General features: G+C 36.0%; 4 long non-coding RNA genes across 6 annotated transcripts in view; 1 reads left to right on the top strand and 3 right to left on the bottom strand.

The window, feature by feature from the left end:
• LOC135433282 (uncharacterized) overlaps positions 1–22,469 on the bottom strand; it is a 79,982-nt gene that overhangs the window by 748 nt on the left and 56,765 nt on the right. Inside the window, exons 1-2 of one of the 2 annotated variants that reach the window (XR_010437062.1) lie at positions 14,046–14,221; positions 126–370 (exon numbers count right to left, since the gene is read on the bottom strand). This is a non-coding gene — a long non-coding RNA (uncharacterized LOC135433282). Of the gene's footprint in view, positions 1–125; positions 371–14,045; positions 14,222–22,469 lie in introns of those variants that run through there. The other variant, XR_010437063.1, reaches the window with a different exon arrangement.
• On the top strand, positions 11,517–12,379 carry LOC135433281 (uncharacterized). Its single transcript, XR_010437061.1, has 2 exons — positions 11,517–11,771; positions 11,830–12,379. It is a non-coding gene; the product is annotated as an uncharacterized LOC135433281 (long non-coding RNA).
• Positions 16,257–17,544, bottom strand: LOC135433300 (uncharacterized). The gene is made up of 2 exons (XR_010437074.1): positions 16,705–17,544; positions 16,257–16,419 (listed from the first exon to the last, which is right to left on the bottom strand). It is a non-coding gene; the product is annotated as an uncharacterized LOC135433300 (long non-coding RNA).
• Positions 20,457–22,112, bottom strand: LOC135433301 (uncharacterized). Of its 2 annotated transcripts, XR_010437076.1 has the most exons (3): positions 21,322–21,774; positions 20,563–21,036; positions 20,457–20,471 (listed from the first exon to the last, which is right to left on the bottom strand). It is a non-coding gene; the product is annotated as an uncharacterized LOC135433301 (long non-coding RNA). The 2 variants fall into 2 exon arrangements; XR_010437075.1 differs by lacking the exon at positions 20,457–20,471 and having other exon boundaries at positions 20,853–21,036; positions 21,322–22,112.

Here is a 22,469-nt window from a genome sequence, read left to right as displayed (position 1 = left end):
AGCACAAATGTTGATTTCATTTCTGATTTCGGATATTTGTTGGGCCTTTTGATCAATTAGCTTCTTATGTTTCTCCAGCTGCTCTTCATAGTCCTGGATTTTCAAGACATTGGAAGCGAGCTTACCCATTTCCTCTTTGATCGACAAAACGTTCTTCGTTAGCTCTTTAATAGTCTGTTTGTAGAATTCATTCATTGCGTTGGTTCAGCTTTTCCTGCAGTTGCTTGATTTCTCTGTCTTTGCCTTCCATTTTATTGTTATTGTTTTCAATTTCCTCCTTCATCTGATGTATATACTTTAATAATGGTCTCACTGCCTTATAGGTGTACTTTCCACATTCCTCCTCTGCTATTCTGGTTGCCGAACAAGACTGAAAAAAATCCGATTTATTTTCTGCAGTGCACACAAACATTGATAAACAATCTGTTTTTTACCTCATTTTCGCTTAACTCTGTTTCAGCTATGATCAGTATTAGGCTTATAAATATGATATATATAAACGTAACACATTTCATTTTGATAGCACTTTAATTTTTATTTTAATATAAATGCGAATCTCAACTGCACTCAGCACGCCCGTAAATAAACTGAAATGCGGCAATCAGTTGGCAGCTCGTGTGTCAAATATTTCGGTAACTTTTAAGCGATTATCAGTAGGTCGGGAACTCAATATAAATAAACAAAAGGCATGGATCCGGCTTTAAGTGAGCTTCATTGAACTGTTGATAGATTGCAAGTAGGAAAGGAAAGTTCATTTGCTTTGACTGCTGCTCGTTATCAACTCATTTTAACCGAAGCGAAATTCCAAAACCGAACCTAATATTTCCAAAAATTCTTATGTTAAAAAAAATCAAGTAAGGGTACTCTAAGGGAACTCTAGTCAGAATCAGCTCGAAGTCCCGATCAAGAATTTATATTTATATATCCTTTTTGGGATCGTAGATGCTTGTTGCAAGTAGGCTGCCTGTTACATATTTTTGCACAAAAGATATGTAGCCATATTCCGGTAATATAGGTAATATGAATTAGCTAAATCGGAATTAAATACTCTTAAAACGAATATGAAAAAACATCTGTAGTCTCTTTGGGTTAACGTTAATATAACTATATCATTAGTCAAATAAACAATTGGAACCCACCATAAGGGTATAAAGAACCTTGCAGAAGGTATTATAGTTTTGTCATGAAATGGGTAACGCATAGAAAGAGACATTTCCGATCCAAAGTATATATACCTATGTTCTAGATCCGCATCGAGTTGGTATAGCCAAGCCGATCAGTATATTAGCGGATCACTATATTATATTGCTGCCATAGGAAGGATCGGTCGAAAATTAAGTTGTTGTATGGAAACCTTTTGTGTTTTTTAGATATCTTGACCAAGTTCGGCATTTATAAGTTTCACTGTGCTCTCTACATATATGTTAAATCTTATTAAGATCGGTACGCAAAATATTCTGTTTTTCAAGATATTTTCGTCAAACTCAACATTTACCAGCTTCACTGTTCTCACATATCTGGAAAATCGTAGGGCAAATTTCAGGGTAATCAGTCTTCGGCCAAAGATATACTTACTGTCTAGTTAAAGTTTTTAATCAATTTTACAAGCATGCGTAACTATTTGAAATATGCTTATCCCATATCCCATATGAGGTTAAATCACCATTTAACTAATTCCACTATCAACGATTCTTAAATTTTTTGCAAATGTTTCATTTCCTGCGAATGTGAAGTATGTAACCTGTACATTTAGCAAAAGGTGTTAGTATTCACGCTGAGTAATTCGTATGATGGAAAATATGAAAGTATCATTACCACAAACAGCTGATATAACAAAGAAGGTAATGCTTAACTTTAAAATAATAAATTTAAATTTTACTAATTGCACAGTTTCAACATTTAAAGATGGCCAAATCTCGCAAAGAGTCCATTTAATGGAGCAGTATCTTTTACCTTTGGAAGGAAAACTTTGCGCCGCATAGGTAAATCTAACCTAAACCGATTAGATGTTTATTCGACAGCAGACACTTGCTAATAGATTCGCAGAATGTGAAGTTCGTAAATGTAACAAATGTTTAGCATAGTGGAATCAGGCTATTACACTCGAATATCAGGAATATCAGAATATCAGTTAAGAGAGCGCTTCCATTTCGGGGGCTAAGTAACTTTTTAAATACAGTGAACATTTAAAAAAAAATACCCAGACAGGAAAAACTACCATAAAGATACTAATCTGTCGGAAAATAGTGAGAGATATGGCTAAGTATACAAAAGAGGAAGAAGAAAGAAGCTGTTTCACCGAGTTTTTGCAAAATTATTCTGAACACTTCGCCAAAAGAATTGCAAAAGCTGAGAAAAACATACTCAGATAATGTTTTTAATTTATTTCTTTAAAATAAAAATAAATTAATTTATTTTTAAGCTTTTTAATACTTATATATTGGTTATACTTTCTACCAGACAACATTTAAATAAATAAAAAAGAACACATTCGTATAATTCTGCTATGTCTCTGTCAATGCTTGGGACACTTTGGGGAAGACCTAAGTATTTGACGCTAGACAACCAAATATTATTATTATTAAATATATATTTAAACTTTTCTTTCGAATACATTTATTTTAAATAATATCTGTACAGTTTTGCTTAGTATAGTTCACAAGAAAATAAATTTGTTTGCCGTGCCACACATCATTTTTAAAATTAAAATCTGAACAAGTTGTTCCCTGGTGTGGTTCGGGTTCTGGCACGCGAGATCAACTTTTACGATGAGGTAAGAAATTATTTTTGAGCAGGCGAACTGCGGGAACAGATCGGATCGTATGTATATGCGTATATATATATATGTATATACTCATTAAGATGTCTTTCTGCTTGTCATTTGCGTATTTGTCTTCTGTGACAGGTAAATATTGGACGGGTTTGAATTGTTTTAATTATTTAGTGAGTGGAATATCTATTCTAATCGGACAACTTGGACCTATATCTGTTTGATATTTAAATCATATTTTAGGGCAGGGCATGGCCGCAAACGATTCCGAATGGTTCAACTTGCAGATACACTCATTTAATATAAGAGCCCTAAAAAGTTCACACCATCATTCATAATGTTTTTTAAATTTGTCTGTTTGCTTCTCAGCATTTAATTTACAATCAGCGCGAACCTTAATCCAAGTTTACAAATCTAGTTTGGGGCCAGCGTAAACGTGCTCATCATTAGCCTCGTTGTCGCCGGAAGTTTGGACAATGGTGAGTATTTCCAGTAACTTTGAAATATGTAACAATATAACTGCATAATTGGAGCACTTAAAGCAAAGCACAAAAGTATTACGGAAAGTTGGAAAATGTTGCTTACAAAACGAGAATGTGTGAATTCAGGGTTGTGTGCTAATAAAAGAATATGTTGATATCTTGAGACCAAATGCTAAATGTCAAGTAATTAGATAAAGATTAAAATTAAATTAAATTGTAATTTAAATGAACTTCTAATAATAATTAAATGCTATCAAGAGATGGTATCTAGAGACCATATCTTAAATGTAAGGTAATAGGATAAAAATATTAATATAGATTAAAATAATTAAATGCTATTAAAAGAATAGGTTGATATCTTGAGACCATATCCTAAATGTAAAGTATTTGGATACAAATATTAAAGATTACAATAAAATTTAATTATAATATTAACAGTATTTAAATTACCAATTAACAAATACCATAGAAATGATACCATGTAATTAAAGACAGAAAGTCTGTGTTTCTTATGCGATCTTGATCTTGATCTTACGTAGATCTTATGGTTCTATAGAATATTCGTTCTCAAAAAGACAACAGCATTAAAGTTGTGAAATAAATTTGAGGGTTATTTATTTATTTGATTTTTATTTATACCTATAAAATTTAGTCGCTCTTTATCTCTATATATAAAACTGTTTGTCCTGACTGACTGACTGACTGACTGACTGACTGACTGACTGACTGACTGACTGACTGATTGGTGATCAACGCACAGCCCAAACCATAAGAGCTAGGAAGCTGAAATTTTCACTGTAGTTACCTTATGTGATGTAGGTGCACGTTAAGACGGGGTTTCGGGAAATTCCACCCGCAAGTGTGGAAAAATCGCGAAAAACGTTTGTATGTAACTTTTTTGTTTACCATCCGATCGGCCCCAAACTTATTTTCAAAGATCTTTGTTCAAATTCATTTGAGGGGTGTTTCGCACTTTTCGGAAAACCCATTCCTCCTTGGTGGAAATGGAGGTCAAAGATTTGGTGGGTGACGTCTCGCGCTCAAATTCATTTCCAGTGATCTATATGAAAAATCAATTGAGACGTGTTTCTCACTTTTCGCAGAATTCAAATTTCTTCGGGGGGAATGCGATTTAAAGATTTTTTGGGTGGCGTTTTAAGTTGTGTCCGATTTGCTTCAAACTTATTTTTAAAGCTCTTCATAAGAACTTAATAAGTACGTATTTTAGCGATTTGGAAAATTCCACCCGCAACAGTGGTAAATTGGCGGAAAAAGGTTGTATGAAAGTTTTTTGTTTACCATCCGATCGGCCCCAAATTCATATTTAAAGATCTATGTTTAAATTCATTTAAGGGGTGTTACACACTTTTTGAAAAATCCGTTCCTCCTTGGTGGAAATGGAGGTCAAAGATTTGGTGGGTGACGTTTCGCACTCAAATTCATTTCCAGAGATCTATTAGAAAAATCATTTGAGACGTGTTTCACACTTTTCGCAGAATTCAAACTTCTTCGTGGGGAATGCGATTTAAAGATTTTTTGTGCGAAGTTTTAAATTGTGTCCGATTTGCTTCAAACTTATTTTCAAAGCTCTCAATAAGAACTTAATGAATACGTATTTCGACGATTTGGAAAATTCCACCCGCAAGAGTGGTAAATTGGCGGAAAACGGTTGTATCAAAGTTTTTTGTTTACCATCCGATCGGCCCCAAACTAATTTTCAAAGATCTATATTTAAATTCATTTGAGGGGTGTTTCACACTTTTTGAAAAATCCATCCCTCCTTGGTGCAAATGGGGGTCGAAGATTTGGTGGATGACGTTTTGTGTTCAAATTTATTTCCAAAGATCTATAACAAAATCATTAGAGACGTGTTTCACATTTCTCGCAAAATCTAAACTCCTTCGGTGGAAAATGCATTTTTTTAGAATTTTTGGTGAATTTTAAGAGTTTTCCGATTTGCATAAAAGTTGTTTGATTCCCGTCCGATCAGTTTTAAAATCATTTTTAAAGCTTTTTGAAAACATTGATTTTATAACATACGTGCCACGGGCAAGGCCGGGTTATACCCGCTAGTATTATATATTTTAGAAGCTAAGTTTCACATTTGGTGACTCTAGCTCTTAAAACCAAAACGATTTGCCCGAAAAACATGATTTCAACATCGATATTTATCGATTGCTTTGATTCCAAGTTATCGATTATCGGAAACAAACTTGTGCGGCGCGGGCACTAAGAGGAGCTCCGTTCAAAATGTATAGTTAATGAGATCGGCGCGTTCATCAGGATTAGGTACAGCTAGATCCACTCGGCTATTGATGCTGACCAAGAAAATATATACTTAAAGGGGTTGGAGAAGCTTCCTTCTGCCTGTTACATACATTTGCACAAAACCATTTACCCATCTTCAATAGGTTCAGGATATATAAATAATAATAATATTTTTTTGGTATATACCCTGTAGCCATAAAGCTGCTTAGTATGAGGTAGTACAATCGGTTAACATCTTTTTTGTTAACATATATTTTGAAAAAGATTCTTTGGGACTAGAAACCAGGCAACAGGGTATTTCCAAGTTGGGCAGAATCAATAGCTGCTTATATGCATGGATATTGAGGTAAATATTCGTATACATATTTTGTGCAAACAACTTTTCTGTAATGCCATAGCAATAAATATTGTTTCACGCTGAGTATTTATGCCATCATAAAACTAGTCTGCATCAGTTGAGTTTGGGTGGGGTGTATTTAATTAAACGCATTAATTGCCAGCAACAATTATGCGGTTTCCCTCGTGACTCATTTCCGTCGATGGCCCATGAAGAGTCAATGTATTCATAAGTTGTAAAGACTCTTTTTGAACCTAAAGCCCATCGTGGAATATTCTCAAAGTGTTTAAATGCTGTAAGTTGAGATAATCAGAATTATTTATTTTTAAAAATAGGTTTTGATGAAACCATTTGAAAGGTTCCCAATCTACAGCTGACTTCGGAAGACTTCCAAATTTATTTAGAATTATCCGCACTCAACACATAGTGAAAGGAGCTTCATGCTTCTTCTAGGGTATCTGCTGTAAAGTCTTTGGGCCATTGTTTTGGAAGTGACACAAAATTGTTTCCTTTCAACATTCTGGCAGCAAATGACATTGACAGGAGATGCTCAAAGGAGACCAACTGTGGGAGGATATATTTTATGTAATTTTATGGGACGAACTGCAAAGTTTACAAACTACAGAGCTCAGCGGGTTGGGGGGCAAGAGTCGGCCATGAAAACAAAACAATACGAATAAAACTTGCGCCATAAAATGCGAGAATTATTGAGTCTCTCGCAAATAGCAAAACTTTTGATTCTCTTTTAGGAAATCTCTTAATAATCCTTTCATCTAGAAAGTGTTCCAATTTCAGCAAAGAGCGATAAACTCCATTTGTGTGCTGTTTGTTTTGCCAACGGCGTTTGTTTATAGCTTCTTTAGTTTTTAACTATCTTCAATGTTGTTTTCTATATTGTTTTACGATATCTTCATATGAACAACACGTTCCTGACAAACGACCCAATTAACCGGAATTCCAATACATTATTTGTGTACACAACATTTAACCGGCTTAGTTGGTTAGAAAAGAATTGAAGCTTAACCCGAAATCAACTTGTATTAAAAATGGTTAGGTTCTAAAAGAAATATGAAAAACCTTTTCTAAGTGTTCGATATTGAGCTTAAGATGGGTTGAGTAAATATAAAATAAATACGGAAAATTCAAGAAATGTACTAAATAAATATACCATATATAGAGACAAATTGTGTAATGTTTGGCTTGAACCGAAAAACATTTTCTTTGATTTGAAGCCCTGATGCCAACTGTATAATAGGAGTAAATCATAATATATATATACATATGCTGAAGTATATAAAAGTATCTTCGTCATGAGCAGCAGAAACTAATTGGGAAACTTTTGGTTGACAGCAGTTGAAGAAGAATAGCAAAAATAATCTATAAAACGTGGATCACATGTCAGTTCTGCAAATAATTAATCTTTTCACATTTGACAAAACGTTCCAACTGATTTATAATACTTGTATTTTGCTTTCAGCCGCACGTTCTTTTTGTTTAGTAATCAGCGAAGCGTTCAAATCTCTGACTAATCCCCAGCTGACTCTCGCCATGGGTCTAGTTTCTTCTCTGAACGTGGGCCGAACACGCGCCAATTTATAGGCTTTTCTAATGATGTACAAAATCTTGTTCTATTTTCAGACTTTTATGGCAAGCACTAGCGGGTATTCCCCGGCCTTGCCCGTGTCAAGTTTTTTGCGTAAAATTTTGATTCAGCAAGTTGTCTTTTGGGGAATCTTAATTCCAATTCTATTTGAAAATATGTTTAAAGTGCATCTAATAAAGAACCAAATTTGGATTCAGCGGTTTCAGTTAATGAATCTTCAACCCGAAAAATATATCTACGTTCACCAAACGGTTGATGCGCATTTCACATCCAAGAGAATCCAAAAGAATTTGCGAGAAAACATTTAATACATTTTTACAAAGATCTTTGAAAATAATTATGAAGCGGATCCGATGGTAAGTAAAAGCAAGATGCAAATTTTAATGTAAACTTCCAAGTTGCGGGTGGAATTTCCAAAAACGCTGAAACACATATTCGTAAGTCATAAGGAGGTCTGCATTTACGAAAAGTTTGAAACAAATGGTAAAGGTAAAATAAATTTCATTGAAAATCGATCCTTAAAAATTATTTTGGAGCCGATCAGATCATAATTAACAATCTTTCATACGAACGACTTTCGACAATTTAATTGCGCTGAAACAAGAAATCATAAAGTTCTTATACAAAAAATCGTTGATCCGCTTCTTCCATAGAGAAAGCTTAGATTCGGCAAAAAGTGTGAAGGACTTCTCAAATGATTTTTCATACAATCTTAGATATGTATTTGAACTCGAAAAATTGACCCACCAAATCTTTAACCCCCATTTTCACCAAGGAGTGATAGATTTTCCAAAAAGTGTGAGACATCCCTCGAATGAAACTTAACAAAGATCTTTGAAAATGTTTTTGAGGCCGATCGGATGGTAATTAAGAAGTTGCGATTTTTCACGATTGACTGACTGACTGCCTAGTCAGAGATAAGTATGTTTCCTTTAGTATATTGAAAAGAAATATGTACATATATTAATTTAAAACAAACATATTTTGCATGTAAGGAACATAAATATTTACAAACAGTTTTAGCTTTTATTTAACAAATACTAGTTTTTTTTATAAGCTAGCTAATGCTAACCTCTTAAACATGCTGCAGTTAGGTGTTCTGAGAAAAGATACCCTAGATACCCCGCCGAGTCACTTTTTTACAACTCTAACATTTGTTATTCCTTTGAAGAATTTGTATAGTATGGAAGAGTCTTGAGTGTTCAAATCTCTGAGAATGAAGAATTCGAACTGTCAGATGACAGACTGTTGCATAGTTTCCATAATTAAAGGCTAAACGAATTGGGTTTTGGGCTATTAAAAACTTGACTATTCGCTTCAATAAATTGTTCAAACATAATCAAATCTTTAACTGCGTACACAACTATAGGGATCCGGATGGTTGCGAGCGGACCTCCTGACAAACTTGGACGGCACATAAAAGTAATTTCTAGCAAACAAATGGAGCGCCGGTCTGCTTGAGTGGCTGGGACGAGGTTATAAATGGGGTTGACTGATTTTTGTCTCCTTGAGCTTGGCGCGTAATTAAATTCCATGCCAGGCGGCGGGTTCCCGGAGGGAGGGAGAGAGGACCCAAAATGCTGGCTCAAGTGAGCGTGTTGGTAATGAGTGGGCGGTGCCGGGTGGGTGGTGCTGGCCCCACCAAATTTATCAAGTAGCCAAATATTTGCTCTAATTAGTAAAATTGGACACGTTCTGTGGATGGGGCACCTGCGGGTGCCAGCTCCTCGTGCTGGATTGTTGACTGATTGCCCCAAAAATGGTTTGTCCTCTTCGATTTGGGGCCTCTCATTAAATGCTGCTGGTCAGGGTGGTTCCCTGCCCGAAAATTAGCTAAAGACAGTAAATGCCAATCGCGTGCCCCGAAATGTACTTGAACTGTTTTGTTTGCCTTGGCATTGTTTAAAGCGATTAACGCTTAATACTCTGTTGATTGGTAATTGTCTTCGCATGCAGATTAAGTAATTTACATAGCCCTTGCCGCGCCATGTTCACAATTAAATAACACCCCTAGTTGCCCCATCCAAAGCTCCAATATTTGGGTAATATTTAGTATTAAGAAAGCGTGACACACAAAAACTTTTCTCCGAAATTTCAGCTCGTTAACTGCACGCCAAGCGCACTCCTGCTTGGGGCTATTAAGTTGGCTTTGTTTGTCTGAGAAGAAGGATAGTCTATTATGCATACTCCTGCCCAGGTCACTTAGCAGAGGTCCTAGTGGAACAAAACTACATGAGTAATTATTCTTGGATAGCCCAAAATGATTCGAATATGAGAAAACTGCTGCCCTTATGGACATAAGGCGGAAGGGCTTGAATGTGTGAGGAGAATAAGTATTAAGATATCTTGAAAAACAAAAATGTGTTTTATATCAGAACTCAACTTTCGAGCGATAAATTCCTTAACAGCTATATTGACAGAGTGATCCAGATGATTCCAGCGAACAAGGATTGTGAATTTAGGCCCAATCATCGATAATTATGAGTTGTAGCTTTTTCCGTCTCCATTAAATCTGGCTCCATATGGAGCTAGTACGTGAGAAACTCTTAATACACGAGCTTTTCTAAACTCGATTCATGACCTGAAAATTTAATAAAAATCGGACAATAAAACGGAACTTATTCATCAATAAATTTCCTTTAGTACAGAGCGTCTGTCGTAAAATAAGCATTTGTTCATTCAACCTTTGACCCGCAATTATCATTCAGGAGGAGTGAATTTTGCGAACAATGCGTAACCCCTATCAGAGATATTCAAAAAGAATTTGGTGGCAATCGGTTGATAATTAAAAAACTTTCATGCAAAGATTTTAAGCCAATATATCAGTTGCGGATGGAGTTTTATAAATCGATGAAATTCCTTTTAAGTTTTTATGAAGGGATTCGAGAATAAGTTTGAAGTAAATCGGACAATACTTTAAATCCCATTTTCACAGTGAAAGCTTCGATTTTGCAAAAACAGATTTCCACCAAGGTGGATTTCGCGAAAAGTGTCAAACATCCCTCAAATGAATTTGAACAGAGATCTTTGAGGTCAACCGGAGAGTAAACCAAAGATATATATATATAAATTATTTTCGCGAAAACAAGTGCACTTCCATCATATAAGGTAACTACAGTGAAAATGTGAGTAATCCCTTACAGTGCCAGGGCAAAGCATTGGAGAAATACAAATCGGCTCTTAAAAAGACCGATGAATGTTTCAAAAAATTATAAAAGGTTGAAACTCCTGTTGTTCATAATAAACTGTGCTGATTAGCGCAGCTTTTATACACCCTAAAAAAAGGGTATAATGGTTTTGTGCAAATGTATGTAACAGGCAGAAGGAAGCACCTCCGACCCTAGAAAATATATATATATACTAAATTAGCATTAATAGCCCAGTTTATCTAGTCATGTCTAGTCTAGTCTGTTCCGTTTGTACGTCCGTACGTGTGTATGAACGCGTCAATCCTATATAACCTATATAAGCTAGAGAATATTTAAACGAAGGTCCTCGTAGTGTCCGCCCAGTATGAGCTTGTTTCTAATCATCGATGACTTGCCTCATTTCCAAACAGTTGATAAAAATCAATATCGAGTCCTGTTTTTGAACAAATCTCTTGGGCATTAGAGCTAGAGTCAGCAAATTTGCCATGTCGCTTCTAATAAATTAGTAAAAATCAAATATATATTTAATTTTATAGCAATCGCCACCCCATCGCGTCTGCCCCATTGCTATAAATCAAATAAATATCGATTGGAACTACATACAAATTTATGCCACAACTTTAATGCTGTTTCCCTTGGGAGAATAAACGAATATTCTATAGCACTTATAGATCTTCTTCTATAAATTAAATCAAGATCCCATCAAGATCCAAACACAGAAGTAATTAAATAAAACTTGTGGTTAAATTGGTTAAGTGATACATTTTTTTATCAAATCTGGACTTGGTATGGCTGTGAGGTATGGTATAACTATGTTACAGGGAACTAACTTATTTTTATAAAAGTCATTCTAAACCATTTAAGCTGTCGGAGTCGTTCTATCACTATGGACTAGAAAGCAATTTTATTCTGTTTACTGTTTTCCTTTTATTATATAAATGATGTAAGACCACAAAGTGGACACGTAAATTCGGTTTCAGTTCGTCTAAAAGTGTGCAAAGTTAAATTATAAGGTTTATAAGTGAGCCAAATGCGTTTAGTTAGGGTTGAGGGACATTCTTTTTAAGAGCTGATCCCGGTTGACCTAATTCAAACCGAAGTAAGAGCTGGTTGCGGCAAAATGGGCTACTTATCACTTTTATTTCTCGTCGGTGTCAGCAGCGTATGTTGGTCTGTTTTAATATCAATTTCTTACACAAATTCAGCGCAATAATTTACAGATTTGCCTAACTGAAGGTCAGCAGTTGGACAATTCGAGCGAATTAATGTCACAGAATAAAACCGAGCAGTTGGAGAATTCGAGCGAATTAATGTCACAGAATAAAACCGAGCCACGCACAGCTCTCTTCGCATCACTTTCGATGGAAATATTTGTAGGTTTCAAGAAAAACTTGGAGCAGAGTAAAGACGATATAGTCAAATGCGAGGGAGTTCTGGAAAATGGCTTGAATATATTAATTCAAAAACTCGAAGACTTGATCAACTCCTGCGAAGCCATCATCAATTCTTGTGTGATCATCTGCGGCTTGGCAGCGCTGGCCCAAATTCCGATGATGCTTATCAAAATAGTAGATTCCTTGATTTGTACGGCTGGTTTGCCGCCCGTATCACCGTGTAGGAAACAAGCTATTAACAATTTAAATGATCAACTAAATAAATGCAAGGTTGATTTGACAAGACGATAATTAACTTATCTTCAAATTGATCCGTTTTTGTGTGCGTTCATTGTAAGGATTGTCAAGTTTATTAAATCGATTGGCAGTAAATATATTTACAATCTGTTTTTATTGAGATGAATAACTCTTTTGTTTTTCAATACAGATTATTCTTAATTATTCTTACAAATGAGCGAAATCTTATCAACATCGAAGCTCAATATCGTAAAGGGCTATGAAAAGAATCGGTCATAAAATAATTCTCAATATTTCTTGACCTTGAAAAGTCATATGCCATATAAATACATACATCTCTAAAACGAATCAAATCAAATCAAATTCTTGCAAAAATAGTTATTCAATAAATTTATTGCTTTAAATTAATTATACACTTTGTCATAACTTTTCTATAATTATTTTAAGTTAATCTGCGCAGTATGTTGTGCTTGAATGTGTTTTGGATTTATTGCACTAACAAATTAGTCATGCAATATGTAATAGCTCTTGTTAACTATTTGATGAAAGAATAGTAAAGCCATCAGTGCTGAGTTTGGCAACACAGAATAACCTATTTTATATATAGTGGTGTTGCCTTCAACAGAAGGACGAACATATGCAAAGTTTTAGGAAGTTAATTGTAGAACTTAGAGACTAGTAAGCATAGAAACAGACAGACGAACTTGGTTATATCAACCCGGCTGTTAATGCACAATATATACATATATATAAATATAGATTTAATGAACAGATTGTAATACCCGCTACGAGGATAAAAGAAGGGTATTGCATTCTTTTCTGATGGAGTGTAAGGTCACGGCATCATGTATAAAATACGAATTTTCCACACACATGGAAGTTGCCCGCTTCTCTCCCTAACTTTTAAATGAAACAGAACCGATCTTTGCACTCTCGTATGCTTCAAAAGGAAAGTTTTTAAGGTCTATGTCCTAAACAGCTTCCGATGTGATATCTTAATTCAGTTTATTTGTAATTTTTTATGTTTCTTAATAAATTTAACAACGATCCAAAAGCCCAGACATTGTTAAACCAGTTGGCCTGGGCAATAGTTTAGACTGAGTTTGAAGAAATTAATCGACTTTAATTTAAATTAACTTAAGTACTACTTAGAAAACGCGATGTTCTGGTCAATTCAGACATCTCATAAATATATAAAACTAAATTTATATCTCTAAATTCAGGGGGAGAGTTTGCTGTATTGTTGTGGGTTAAGTTTAAGCACAGTTCCAGTAAGGAAGTAAATCAACAAATCACAGAGGTCCTGTGACCCAACAACGACCAGTTGACCTAACCCATTTTCAATGGAAACGAGGGAGGGAGTGAAAAACATGTGTGTGTGTGTGTGTGTGTGTGTGTGTGGCTTTCGATAGCCCAATAGGGAATGCCAAAGAAATATACTTCAATAATTCATTTGAATCATGATAAATGTCCGGATTTCACTCTGACATTCGCAAAATATACTGAGGTCAGCACACACACACACACACACACACACACACACACACACACACACACACACACACACACACACACACACACACACACACACACACACACACACACACACACACACACACACACACACACACACACACACACACACACACACACACACGCAAACACACAGACGGCAATCCTTTCGCACAGATTGGGATTCTGCTTACGTGTTGACTTGGCCAACAAACTGCTGGCCATAGCAGTGTGGTGTGGGCTTTCCTGTGGCGCTTCTGTTGAGCTTAATGTTGCATGTATGATATACTTACTACGGCCCGCTGGCATGGGAAACTGTTGCCAAGTAAACTCTGCTGATTCAGCTACACGTTTCGGCCAGGGACCAGGGATAAGGGCAATAAACATCACCACGAGCGTACATTCAGACGAACTCCTGATCTCTGATTTCAAAATGATGCTATTTAAATAAAAACAAATTTAGACAAATAAAAACAAAAACTGGAAAGCTTAAGCTGTTTGTAATATGAACATGAACAGAATGTAGCAATGTGTTGTCTTAAATCTGTTTCCCCTAAGCAGGAAAAGATAATAGAAAAAACTTTCGCTTCGCCAGAGCTGTTTACAAATAGAAATTAGTTTTCCAGCAATTGAAAGTCAAAAAATGTACAGCTAGCATCTAAATTCAATTAGAGTTCGAAGTTTCTGTTATCAATTTTCCCCATTTTATGTTAGCAAAACCCTAAGACTATGTTTGGGTCGCATCAAAGACTTTTTCTAACTTTTTTCGATGTCTACATTATTAATAATTTTATCAAACGAATCCTATTTTGCCATAGACTCATTAAATTTACTTCGTTTACTTTCTAATGAAACTAACCTCAGACCTTGCGAGGAGGTTGCTTGGCACATTATTTACACCTGGTTTGGGTCGCATCAAAGGCTTTTTCTTATTTCTTTTTTAGGTCTACATTATTAATATTATTATCAAATGCTTCCCATTTTGCCACACACTCATTTATTTTACTTAGTTTGCTTTCCAGTTATTGTGAGGGTTTTGCGCCGTCCTGAATTAAGTTTTTCGATTTCTGATTAGATACCTTCCTATGCTTCTGCTTAACAAACGATCTGTAAGAATGCTTGATTTAAATTTCAAGGTAATAAAACAAATAGATTTCTCGACTAACAACGATTTGTTTCCAGATAGTAATGATATTTGAGGTTTGGAAACTTTTGACAGATTCCTGTGCTATTGCCAGCCCAGCGAATGCAGAGCTCGCTCCGCCAGATTGGACAGCTTTTACATGTCTAAAATTAGCAGTTCTTAAAATGACCTTCTTAAGGGTGGCATTGTGGGACGCCAATGGGGTATTCTCCAAGGCGAATGAAGTCTCCGCCGTCATTAAGCGCAACAACATTGATTTGTTTCTTCCAACGGAGACCCACTTCTGCTCTTGTATCACCTTTAGAGTTCCAGACAACATTAAACATGGAGGAGCACTATTCTAATCACGTCACCCCACAACCTCCCACAACCCGCTGGAGTCGCCGTGCCACTGGCATATACAGAGCGCAATCATCCGACTGGGATCCGGAAGAGTCATGTTGAACCTCGCGTCAGTATATACAAATTTTGCTTGAACTGATCGGGCTAGGGAAGACTCCTAAATGCTGATTATGGCAAGCAGCCTGCTACCGACGCTCTCGAAAGTCTTTGAGCGTCTCCTGCTGTGCAGACTTTTGGAGCTCGATGAGGTCAGGAGGCCAGTTTGGTTTCAAAAAAGTCTAACGGCTGCCCCGAGCAAGTCCACCGGGTAGTCAACCACTTGCTGAAGGTATTCGAGCAGACGAAATAGCCCGTTGGAGTTTTTGCTCGTCAAGAGACATATTTCAGCATCCTTATTCCTGGCAGACCTTACCTTCAATGTGTCCGTCAAAGACAAAAGCTTGGCCCTGAGCTGTACACGCCGTATCCGTCCGACCTCCCTACCATAGTATAATGCTGGTGGCAACGTATTCAACGTATGACACAGTCGTGTTGGCTTCGTATCAAACCATACAGTCCGAAAACAATGCTGTGCATACTGGCACACTGCTGTTGGTCGAAATCTGGACTGTGAACTGTAACATTGCAATAAACTGAGTCAAGCCCGCCTGCATCACCTTCACGCTACGCAAAGGTTGTTGCCAGGAAAAACCTTTGATAAAACCATCTCCATATGCTAACTGGGTGTCCCCCTGGAGTTGAAAAGTTCGACTGGCTACTAAAACTCCGGACTAAACTCCTGACGGACTTTTGTACCTACGCCGTCCAAATCTGGGGCACGGCATCAGCAGAAATGGGTGAAAAAGTAATATCAATCGCCGAATGAGGTGCGCATGAAGTATATGCTTATATAATTTGATGTCATGAAAGTAAAATTGTTCATACAGGATATTTTCATGTTTTGAAAATCACACGATTTGTCTTTTGTAGCTGCCATTCAAATCAATATTAGTCTTGCCTGAATTAAAACAAAAGGGGCTATGCCGTCATCTTTTCCCGGATGTAGTGTTAATTTATTGTTTATAATCTGATACATTTTTTCGCCTAGATTCCCCAGTACCTCGTGTAGATTTAGGATCTGTCATCGCCTCAGTAGATTCAGGTTCAGGATGTTGTCGCATCTTCAGTTGTGTATCGGAATCCTAAGGGTGCAAAGAAATTGAATATATTGAAAATTCGCACACGTATATCTTTCAATAAAACCAAGTAAACACGCTCTACTTGGGAATGCCCGACATGGACGTTCTTCTATACACCCACTTCCAATATTCCAATATATAACATATATACCAAAGCCTTAGACTATGGGGCGACCAAAGTTCAATATTCTGGATCATATCATCATCATCGACATTTCTTACATCGATATCCTTTTACACATTTCCAAAGGGCTCAATACTGGCTGGTATATGATAGAAAGTACATACCTTTCGTGTTTTGTTTTCTTCTTTTTTACATTTATTGTTTTTTTTTTTATCTTCGGGCTGGGTTTCTTTGTTGGTTTTGTCAGTTTTGGTTTCTTTGACGTCGGCTTCGGTCTTTATGGTTTGGATGGAAATCCTGACCGTCGTCTTGGCCGTCTTGGGTCTTGGGTCTTCGATGGCGCCTTCGCTTGGGTTTAAACAATTTCTTAATAAATTTCCAAATTCTTTTTAAAGTTCCCAAAAACCGTTGTTGCTGATTTCTCAAAGAAACGTTATTCTGTATTCGACCATTGCTACTTTCAAGTAGTTGTTGCTGGGATGAATCCTTGGGTTGTGAATTACGACTTTTAATATAATTGCGCCCTTCGGCTGTGAGAATGTTCGTTAAAATTGCAAGGAGTAATATTTCAAATATAACTTTCATTTCTACAAGTATTTTATACTAACACGGAATAACTTGTGCACAAACGTTTTTATAAGGCCAGAGACTGGAGTAATTGGACGTGGCTTAATTCGTATTAGATATGGCCATATGGACATCCCGATCCCTAGTTAAACAAACATTTGTATAAGACTTTATGAGAAGAAAATAAATTATATAATAAACTTGTATTATATAAAATTATTTTTCTCATATCCTGTAACCATTGAAAATGAGTCGAAGAGGGTATATTGCTTTTATGTCAACGTATTAAACAGGAGATATGTTCGACATGATAAAGTCGATATGGCCATGTCGATCTGTCATATAGTATCTAGTACCCGCGCTGTACGATTTTGTGTCAACTCCAGAATTTTGAATTTTGAAGTAAGTCGGAAACCCCCGACTAGGGTACTCTTACTTCTTCTTTTCTCAATTATATACTAAGAAGACGACTTCTGTTGCCGGCTCCATACATTTGCTAATTAGCTATACGTAATCAGATTACATAATTGTGAAATCTTGATTAAAATGTGTTTAAGCGATAATTATTATTATTATATATATATATATATATATATTCGATATATATATATATATATATATATATTCGATATATATATATATATATATATATATATAACTGGCGGGTATAACTCGGCCTTGCCCGTAGCACGTATAAACTAAAATTTCTCAAAAAGCTTTAAAATTGATTTTGACACTGATCGGACGGTAAACAAACAACCTTCATACAAACGTTTTCCCAAATTTCCCAAATCGCTGAATCACGTATGTTTTTAAGTTTTTATGTAGAGCTTTGAAAACAATTTGAAGTAAATCGGACACAGCTTAAAACATTGATTCACAATTCTACCGAAGAAATTTGGATTCTGCGAAAAGCGTGAAACACGTCTCAAATGATTTTTCGTATAGATCCTTAGAAATGAATTTGAGCGGGAAGCGTCACCATTCCACAAAGGAGGAATGCATTTTTTGAAAAGTGTGAAACAAATGAATTTGAACAAAGATATTTGAAAATGAGTTTGAGGCCGATCGGATGGTAAACATAAAAATTGCATACAAACATTTTTCTCGATTTTTCCATAGATGCGGGTGGAATATTCCGAAACCCCGTCTTAGCGAGCACCTTCATCATATTAGGAAACTACAGGGAACATTTTGGTTTCCTAGCTCTTACTGTACGGGCTGTGCGTTGAGTCATTATGTTAGTCAGTCAGGACAATCAGTTTTATACAAATAGTTTTATACACCTCCAGCCCAACCGACCAAGGCATAGCTAGTTGAACAAAACTGAAGTGATAAAGGTGTTTAATTACGTTAGTCTAGTAGGGATAGAAAAGTTTAATTTACTAGTCAATCCAGAAAAGTCGATTACACCCGTAACTAACTTATGACATAATATTACCTCAAGCATGGTTCTACAATTAATTATAGAAAGAAAATGAATCAGCAGAAGTCTACTGGAGTATGACGGTAACAGCACACGAGGATGCCAATTTAAACCACGAAGGGCAAACAACAATAATTATATCTGTACAGATTCAATTCTGATTTGACGAATAGAGTATTGTTGCGACCAGATACATGAGGCATACTCTAATATAGGTCTTACCACAGATATATGAAAGCTTTTTGTCGTGTACGGATCTTCAAACTCCTTAGACCATCCCTCATAGGTGGAAATGGGGGTCAATGATTTAAAAAAATCATTTGAGACGTGTTTCACACTTTTCTCGGAAACCAAGTTGCATCGATGGAGAATGCGATTACAAGATTTTTTTTGGCGATTTGGTTCAGACTTATTTTGAAAGCTCTTCATAAGATCTTAATGTATTGCTTCAGCGATTTGGCAAATTTTACCTGAAACAGTGGTATATTCAGAGAAAACGGTTGTACGAAAGTTTTTTGTTTACCGACCGATCGGTTACTAAATCATCTTCAAAGAGCTTCGAGAAAATTTATTTAATACGTGCCACGGGCAAGACCAAGGAATACCTGCTAGTTTTTATATAATTAAATATTATATTACAAGTCTGGTAATCCCATGTTTAATTATTCTTTAAGTCATTTTGGAGTCAATGATTAATTGTATTTGGAGAGCCGTGAAAACATTATTTTTTTCTCCACCGATTGAGAGTGTTTGGAAACCTTTGGGTATATAAGTATAATCGAAGATAAATAATTTTCCCTGAATTATTTTCTGACCCTATCATTATACTCTGGTAGAGGGATTAATAGTTTTGACATGAAAACTGCAAATCAAAGAAGGAGACATCTCCAACCGCAAAAAGTATATTGGGCAATATCAAAAGACATGTCCGTCTGCTTATCTGTTTCACTGCATGTTCGTCCATCTTTTTGTTCTTCGGTCTGCCTCTATTCTCGGTCTAGTCTTACATATAGCTGGCATAGGTGTGAGGTTAAGTTATTGAATATAATTATTGTTTTAAAATAACTTGACTTGACTAACTTTTTCTAGTTTTAATGTGGTTCTTGTATAAGAGCCATATCCTTTCAATATCCTCCACGCATCCTCTACATCTAAACATCCTTTATTACGCACTTACGAGCTTCACCCACTTAAGCCGTTGTTATACTAGGGTATTTTATCTTCGAAGTGCCGAAGATAATCTTTCTTTCTTGTTATACCCTGAACCCAGAAGGAAGCATATTCGACCGCAAGTATATATAGTCTGGATCAGCATCAATTAGTCCGCGTGTCCGTCCGTATGTATAAACGCAAGAATCTCAGAACCTATAAGAGCTAAAGACTTGAAATTTGGACCGTAGGCCAGGTCTCCGATAATCAATAACTTGCCCCGTTTCCAAGAAATCGATAAAAATCGATATCGAATTTTTAGAGCTACAGTCACTAAACTTAACATGTAGCTGCTAGAATGGTATATGTATATATATCAAGTATCTGTTACTTTACCTATCACCAGCACACGGCTACCACCACATACAATTTGTATTGCCCACCAATTAAAGCCACAATTTTAATGCAATTTTTGAGAACACACGAATATTTTATACTGTTCAAATTTTTATCAAGATCGGTTAAGAAAGAAGGAAAATATAATAGTCGGTTGTAAAAGTTCATAAAAAAGAACTTGTTTTTCGTGAGTTACTGGACAGCTCAGCGTTGCTTTTAAATATGCAACACTGCGAGGCCTCCAAAAACGATCACGAAGCATTTAAACCTTCCTGACACACATTGTGAAACATTGCGAGTTTAGTTATTGTCATTGGCGTAGTTCAACCGATCTCTCCTCGCTAGTGATTGTCTTACCATAGCCTGATGCCCTCCTTCATCCAAATCGGATATCTTCTCGATGTAATAATAATCGGAAATAAAAATATAACAAAAATATAAATATATTGAACTACTCCCTGTTAGTTCAAAACAACACGATTACCTTTTTGCTAAATTAGTTTGAAAGCAGCTTTTAGTTTTTCAATCGATCGACCTTTAACCCAAATATTAATATCTATTTAAACTATATTGTATTTATCATGACCGAGAAATGGATGGAAAAGTAATATCAATCGCCGAATGAGGTGCGCATGAAGTATATGCTTATATAATTTGATGTCATGAAAGTAAAATTGTTCAATGTATCCATAATTAGTTCTTGTTTGGGATTCGGTATAATTTTCATGCCATTCAAATCAATGTTAGTCTTGCCTTAATTAAAACAAAAGGGGCTATGCCGCCATCTTTTCACGGAAGTATATTTAGGTTCGATCCAATTTTAAAAATTTGTTGTTTATAATCTGATACATTTTTCACCTAGATGCTTTAGTACCTCGTGCAGATTTAGGATCTGTCATCTCCTCAATAGATTCAGGTAGAGTGGATGTTGTCGCATCTTCAGTTGTGTATCGGAATCCTAAGGGTGCAAAGAAATTGAATATATTGAAAATTCGCACACGTATATCTTTCAATAAAACCAAGTAAACACGCTCTACTTGGGAATGCCCGACATGGACGTTCTTCTATACACCCACTTCCAATATTCCAATATATAACATATATACCAAAGCCTTAGACTATGGGGCGACCAAAGTTCAATATTCTGGATCATATCATCATCATCGACATTTCTTACATCGATATCCTTTTACACATTTCCAAAGGGCACAATACTGGCTGGTATATGATAGAAAGTACATACCTTTCGTGTTTTGTTTTCTTCTTTTTTACATTTATTGTTTTTTTTTTATCTTCGGGCTGGGTTTCTTTGTTGGTTTTGTCAGTTTTGGTTTCTTTGACGTCGGCTTCGGTCTTTACGGTTTGGATGGAGATCCTGACCGTCGTCTTGGCCGTCTTGGGTCTTGGGTCTTCGATGGCGCCTTCGCTTGGGTTTAAACAATTTCTTAATAAATTTCCAAATTCTTTTTAAAGTTCCCAAAAACCGATGTTGCTGATTTCTCAAAGAAACGTTATTCTGTATTCGACCATTGCTACTTTCAAGTAGTTGTTGCTGGGATGAATCCTTGGGTTGTGAATTACGACTTTTAATATAATTGCGCCCTTCGGCTGTGAGAATGTTCGTTAAAACAGCAAGGAGTAATATTTCAAATATAACTTTCATTTCTACAAGTATTTTATACTAACACGGAATAACTTGTGCACAAACGTTTTTATAAGGCCAGAGACTGGAGTAATTGGACGTGGCTTAATTCGTATTAGATATGGCCATATGGACATCCCGATCCCTAGTTAAACAAACATTTGTATAAGACTTTATGAGAAGAAAATAAATTATATAATAAACTTGTATTATATAAAATTATTTTTCTCATATCCTGTAACCATTGAAAGTGAGTCGAAGAGGGTATATTGCTTTTATGTCAACGTATTAAACACGAGATATGTTCGACCCGATAAAGTCGATATGGCCATGTCGATCTGTCCATATTTTGAGCGCAGGTCCACCTAGTACCCACTCTGTACGATTTTGTGTCAACACCAGAATTTTGAATTTTAAGGGTACTTTTACTTCTCATTTCCGCAATTATATACTAAGAAGACGATTTCTGTTGCCGGTTCCATACTAATAAGCTTACAAAACTGTGAAATCTTGATTAAAATGAGCTAGTAATAAATATTCTCTATATAGAAAACTATTTGTCCGGACTGACTGACTGATTGAATCACCTATTGACCGACTGATTGGTGATCAACGCACAACCCATACCGTAAGAGTTGGGAAGATGAAGTTTTGACTGTAGTTACCTTAGGTGATGAAGGTGCACGTTAAGACGGGGTTTCGGGAAATTCCACCCGCAAGTGTCGAAAAATCGCGAAAAACGTTTGTAT

Source organism: Drosophila montana, unplaced genomic scaffold (genome assembly GCF_035044405.1).
Source record: "Drosophila montana isolate Dmon_TW-CO22-7 unplaced genomic scaffold, ASM3504440v1 contig_3217_1, whole genome shotgun sequence".
Taxonomy (NCBI): Eukaryota; Metazoa; Arthropoda; class Insecta; order Diptera; family Drosophilidae; genus Drosophila; species Drosophila montana.
The sequence above is the reverse complement of the archived record's forward strand: the minus strand, read 5'-3'. Positions and strand labels throughout refer to the sequence as shown.